General features: G+C 38.5%; 1 non-coding gene across 1 annotated transcript; it reads right to left on the bottom strand.

Moving 5' to 3' along the window:
- Positions 1-6,189: 6,189 nt before the first annotated feature.
- On the bottom strand, positions 6,190-6,296 carry LOC142169972 (small nucleolar RNA R71). The gene has a single exon (XR_012699591.1). It is a non-coding gene; the product is annotated as a small nucleolar RNA R71 (small nucleolar RNA).
- Positions 6,297-6,929: the final 633 nt, after the last annotated feature.

Raw genomic sequence — 6,929 nt, 5'->3', positions numbered from 1 at the left:
AATACCTAGACAACTCATATCCTTTATCCTTGATCTCTCCATCCCAATTAACAACTTCTTTATTTGCACTTGAAGTCTAATAACATTGTTTTGCAACTCTTTAGCTTGACATCTTGTTAAAGGTCCTCTTTGAGATTCCAAAGCTTTATTCTTGTCCTTGAATTGATTTGAGCTTCCTAGGATGCTATCATTCCCCTCTACTTGAAGAAAATTCGTCCTCGAATTTTTGCAAGAAAGAAAAGTCACGCACTAGTAAATGGCATCCACTAATCTGAAAAAATGGTAGGAATAAAACAAGATAGTGACCATGTGTCCACTTAACCCAATTAAGCCTAATAGGTGTAAATACTCCTTTATAAAGCATATGGATATCATCATTCCAATAAAATTTATGCCTACTTAGAGTTGTCCAATAAAAACCACTCTTAGATGCACTATGTAATGAAATTTGCAATGCGATCTTGTCAATAAGGTAGTCCAAACATGTGGATGCCAAAGAAATTATACCAATTTTTATTGATATTCTCTATAATAATCTAAAATCTAAAAACAAAGAAGACACCCCTTTATATAGAGAGGGGGTCACGAAATTCCTACCTAAAAAGAAGGAAATAAAGTCCTAAACTACTTTGGACAACAAGTCCAAATACCTTAGGAAAAGGAAAAACACTAGGAAACAAAAACCAAGTCAATCTTGGAAAGTAACTCCAACAATCTTAGGAAAAGGAAAACATAACCTTAACTACCTAGGAAAGCAATAAATCTAGTACCAAAATATATGGAAATAAGTTAAAACCAATCTTGGATAGAATCATGAAAGTCGCAAACCAATCATGGATAGGATCTTGGAAATCTTGAAGGCAACTTGCAAGCAACTTGGCACCAACTTGTACCCAACTTCTATCACACCTATTGAACCTTTCTTGGGCAGCAAGTAAGTCCTTTTTATGTTATAAAAACGTGGCTTCATGTAGGACATATTGAGCTGCAAGTTTGGACACATTTTTAGGTGCCAAATAGGTCCAATAGTGGCCTGATTTGGACCTTCTTCAGAGGATGTCTCTTGGGATCTAATCCACCTTTTCTTGGACATGAATTTGGACCATAAGATAATTATAATACCTAGACAACTCATATCATTTATCCTTGAGCTCTCCATCCCAATTAACAACTTCTTTATTTGCACTTGAAGTCTAATGACATTGTTTTGCAACTCTTTATCTTGACATCTTGTTAAAGGCCCTCTTTGAGATTCCAAAGCTTTATTCTTGTCCTTGAATAGATTTGAGCTTCCTAGGATGCTATCATTCCCCTCTTCTTGAAGAAAATTCGTCCTCGAATTTTGACCTTGCAAGAAAAAAAGTCACGCACTAGTAAATGACATCCACTAATCTGAAAAAATGGTAGGAATAAAACAAGATAGTGACCATGTGTTCACTTAATCCAATTAAGCCTAATAGGTGTAAATACTCCTTTATAAAGCATATGGACATCATCATCCCAATAAAATTTATGCCTACTTAGAGTTGTCCAATAAAAACATCTCTTAAATGCACTATGTAATGAAATTTGCAATGCGATCTTGTCAATAAGGTAGTCCAAACATGTGGATGCCAAAGAAATTACACCAATTTATATTGATATTGTCTATAATAATCTAAAATCTAAAAACAAAGAAGACACCCCTTTATATAGAGATGGGGTCACGAAATTCCTACCTAAAAACAAGGAAATAAAGTCCTAAACTACTTTGGACAACAAGTCCAAATACCTTAGGAAAAGGAAAAACACTAGGAAACAAAAACCAAGTCAATCTTGGAAAGTAACTCCAACAATCGTAGGAAAAGGAAAACATAACCTTAACTACCTAGGAAAGAAATAAATCTAGTACCAAAATATATGGAAATAAGTCAAAACCAATCTTGGATAGAATCTTGAAAGTCGCAAACCAATCATGGATAGGATCTAGGAAATCTTGAAGGCAACTTGCAAGCAACTTGGCACCAACTTGTACCCACCTTCTATCACACCTATTGAACCTTTTTTGGGCAGCAAATAAGTCCTTTCTTATGTTATAAAAACGTGGCTTCATGTAGGACTTATTGAGCTGCAAGTTTGGACACATTTTTAGGTGCCAAATAGGTCCAATAGTGGCCTGATTTGGACCTTCTTCAGAGGATGTCTCTTGGGATCTAATCCACCTTTTCTTGGACATGAATTTGGACCATAAAATAATTATAATACCTAGACAACTTATATCCTTTATCCTTGAGCTCTCTATCCCAATTACCAACTTCTTTATTTGCACTTGAAGTCTAATGAGCTTATTTTGCAACTCTTTAGCTTGACATCTTGTTAAAGGCCCTCTTTGAGATTCCAAAGCTTTATTCTTGTCCTTGAATAGATTTGAGCTTCCTAGGATGCTATCATTCCCCTCTTCTTGAAGAAAATTCGTCCTCGAATTTTGACCTTGCAAGAAAAAAAGTCACGCACTAGTAAATGACATCCACTAATCTGAAAAAATGGTAGGAATAAAACAAGATAGTGACCATGTGTTCACTTAATCCAATTAAGCCTAATAGGTGTAAATACTCCTTTATAAAGTATATGGACATCATCATCCCAATAAAATTTATGCCTACTTAAAGTTGTCCAATAAAAACCTCTCTTAGATGTACTATGTAATGAAATTTGCAATGCGATCTTGTCAATAAGGTAGTCCAAACATGTGGATGCCAAAGAAATTACACCAATTTTTATTGATATTGTCTATAATAATCTAAAATCTAAAAACAAAGAAGACACCCCTTTATATAGAGAGGGGGTCACGAAATTCCTACCTAAAAACAAGGAAATAAAGTCCTAAACTACTTTGGACAACAAGTCCAAATACCTTAGGAAAAGGAAAAACACTAGGAAACAAAAACCAAGTCAATCTTGGAAAGTAACTCCAACAATCTTAGGAAAAGGAAAACATAACCTTAACTACCTAGGAAAGCAATAAATCTAGTACCAAAATATATGGAAATAAGTTAAAACCAATCTTGGATAGAATCTTGAAAGTCGCAAACCAATCATGGATAGGATCTTGGAAATCTTGAAGGCAACTTGCAAGCAACTTGGCACTCTTGGAGCATGTTGTACCAAGCGAGGGTATTAAGGTGGATCCCAGGAAAATTGAGGCAGTCCAAAGTTGGCCTCGTCTTACCACAGTAACCGAGATTAGGAGCTTCTTGGGGTTAGCAAATTATTATCGTCGGTTCGTTGAGGGCTTCTCATCTATTGCGACACCTTTGACTAGATTGACCCTGAAGCGTACTTCGTTCCGGTGGTCCGATGATTTTGAAGCGAGCATTTAGAAGCTCAAGACCGCATTAACTACAGCACCGGTGTTAGTGTTGCCTTCCGGTTCGGGGATGTATATTATGAATTGCGACGCTTCATGCGTTGGCCTCTATTTTGTATTGATGCAGGAGGGGCGAGTTATTGCATATTCTTCACGTCAGCTGAAGCCCCATGAGAAGAATTACCACGTACATGATTTGGAGTTGGCCGCGATAGTTCATGCTCACAAGATCTTGAGGCATTATCTTTATGGGGTGTGTTGTGAGGTTTACACCGATCATCGCAGCTTGCAGCATTTGTTCAAGCAGAGGGATCTCAATTTGAGGCCACGCAAGTGGCTTGAGTTACTAAAGGACTATGATATTAACATCTTTTATCATCCGGGCAAGGCGAATGTAGTTGCGGATGCCTTGAGCAGAAAAGCCGAGAGTATGGGTAGTTTGGAATTCATTCCAGCAGAGGAGAGATCATTGGCTTTGGACATTCAGTCCTTGGCTAACAGACTTGTGAGGTTGGATATTTCAGAGCCCAGCCGAGTTATTGCATGCGTTGTGGCTCAGTCTTCATTATTTGAGTGGATCAAGGCTCGTCAGTACGATGATCCGCATGATGGTAGGCTATAATCTCGTGTTTTAGTCGCTTATTGCACTCTAATTCACTGCACTTTACTTGTGTTTGAGCTTTAATTGGTAGTGTTTTGCACTAATTGTGTGTTTTATGCCTTGTAGGAGTGATTCCGAGCTATATTGATGTTATGGAATGAATTCGAGCAATTTGGAGCATTGAAATCTGAGTAAAAGCCCAAGGGATTAAGCTGGGATCGTGTTCGGGGGTCGAGGACCAAGTCTGGACTTTGAAGAATGAAGTTTGGTCCGTACACTGAGAATTCCCCACTGACGCAGCGCGTGGGGCGGCACGTGGGGCGCCACGCTTGTGCAAATCTGTATTGTCTGTCAGAAATTAGCTCTCTAGATTTCCCCATTAATGCCCCGCATAGCGCGTGGCCCCATGCGGCGCGCCAATGCAATATTTACAGAGTTATTTTCCTATTTCGGCTAGGAAAAGGTGATTTCGTCTGGGCCCGACCCTACTTAGTATAAATACATGGAACAATATTATTTCCTGGACTTTTAACACATATTCGACCTAAGGAAGCTAAGGAGGAGTTGGAAGAACACGAGCACAAGGATTTCATCATTCCTTCCTCACTCAAGACATGAGTTTGGATTGAATTTATGTTTTCCATTACTTTAACTATATTTGTGATGAATTGCTCCATATCTATGGAGTAGTTCTCTTTAGGGTTTAATGGATTTGGTGTATTGATGATTGTTTTTGGATTATAACTCTAGTTTTATGTATTGAATTGTTTTGGATGATTTAATTGTTGCATCTACATTGACTAGTTCATGTAATCAAAAGAGGCATAACTTTTGATATCTTTGCATTATATTGTTGGTTGAATTCATAGATTCTTCTAAGTAATCGAAAGAGGCTAGTTGATTCATTGATTAAACCTAGTTAGGAGAATAATCGAAAGAGGTTTTCCTTAAGACCAATCCACTACGCATTCTTGCATATCTTCACGTGCTTAAATTGGTTCATCTCGTGAGGTTAAGACTTAATCGAGAGAGGAGTTTTTGCTGAACGTTTGAACTAATAATTGAGTGAAATCGAGAGACTCACTTAAACATTAGAAGTGAAATATCTAGAGTTAGATCCCAAACAATTATCTTGCACCTATCCTATCAACCCCTATTTCCTCCCACTGATAACTTCCTTGCTTATCTTTGTTTCGATTGTCATTTTTCAATAGGTTTAGACTCTTAGTTAATTTTAGTTAGAAATCATATAATTCTCAATTGTTGATCATCTTGGATAGAAATCAAGCTAGAAACTACGAGAATACTGTTTAAATCCAATCCCTGTGGATACGATATTATACTATACTATATTTAATTAGCGAGCAGAATTTAAGTGTGTGTTTTGCGCTCGCCAAATTTTGACGTCGTTGCCGGGGATTGGCAATAAATAGTGTTTGAAATAGTTTGTTGAGCTAATTTAGAAATTTTTCTTTTTATTTTATTTTTATTCCTTTTTACATTTAGTGTTCTTGGACTGTGCGCAGGTTACAGGTTGAGATTGGTGCATGACTCGAACTTCTGCGAAGGAAGTTCTACCATATGAGCCATAAATTGAAAAACAACTACGATAGTTGAGGAAGGAAAGAAATCTCACCGAGACATCAGAAAAGGTTGGGCAATCCTCAACCAAAGAACTTATGGCTGGAAACGGTGAGGATAATGTAGATTTTGCTGCAAGAGAGGCAGCCCAACAAAGAGAACAAGCTGCACGAGATGATGAGGAAGCAGCTATTAGAGATGCACAGATTATCTACGAAGAAGGGAGGGGTTGGTGAATTGCACAAAATCAACCCTTGGCTGCATACTAGTTTGGAAATATAGCTCCCATGCCTGGGAGACACTTTGAGATTATGCCAGACCGGTCTACAATCAAGGTTTATCAAGTGTTATACCACCTCCAATTGCAGCAAACAATTTCAAGTTGAAGCAAGGGCTGCTTCAAATCCTTCAGAATTGTTGCATCTTTAGAGGGAAGCCAAACGAAGATCCAAATACACATCTAATGGACTTCGAGGAGATTATGAACACCTTTCAATACAATGGTGTATCACAAGATGCAGTGTACTTAAAGGCATTCCCCTCCACACTCAAAGATGATGCAAAGAAGTGGCTTCGAAGCTTGCCCACGGAATCGATTAGAACATGGGAGGAGATGACCAGAAAATTCCTTGATAAATATTTCGCCTCAGCTGAAACGGGCAAGTTTAGAAAAGAAATCCATAACTTCTGCCAGAAAGATACTGAAATTGTTTTTGAAGCATGGGAGAGGTTTAAGGAGATTGTTCGAAAGTATCAACATAGCGGAATTGAACTCTGGATGTAACTCCAGGACTTTTGGGATGGATTGACACCGGCCTCGCGTAGAACATTGAACAATGCAGTTGGAGGCCCGTTGATGAAGAAGACTCCAGAGGAGATAGTTACAATTCTTGATGAGTTATCTGAAGATGCAAATCAGTGGCCCTCTGAGAGTGCTGAAAGTAGAAGATCAACTGGCGTTCACCAAGTTAATGCTAATACATCTGTGCAGGTATAGCTTGATGCTATGGCTAAAGAAATAAGGAAGCTGACCTTGGCTATAATACAAAGTGAGCCACTTGCAACCTGTGATATATGTGGAAGAGGACACCCTACTCATGAGTGTCAAGCCTCAACTGAGCAAGTGAATGCTTTGGGGAACTACAATTTCAATGCAATAGGTCAGAGGCACCCCATTTTTTCATGGAGTTCACCTGGGGGTACCGCGAATGCTTGGAAAAAAAATAACTCTAGGCCCAGGGACAAGTAGCTCCAACATACCAAAATCAGCAACGGCATCAATTTCAGGCTCAACAGCCCATTCAGCCTGGTCTAGAAGATCTAATGAAGGCCTTCATTATCAAGATAGATGAGAGGCTGGACGCCCATGGAGCAGCTATCAAAGAGTTGGGCACATCTTTT

The sequence above is a fragment of the Nicotiana tabacum genome, chromosome 15, assembly GCF_000715075.1.
Source record: "Nicotiana tabacum cultivar K326 chromosome 15, ASM71507v2, whole genome shotgun sequence".
Taxonomy (NCBI): Eukaryota; Viridiplantae; Streptophyta; class Magnoliopsida; order Solanales; family Solanaceae; genus Nicotiana; species Nicotiana tabacum.
The sequence above is the reverse complement of the archived record's forward strand: the minus strand, read 5'-3'. Positions and strand labels throughout refer to the sequence as shown.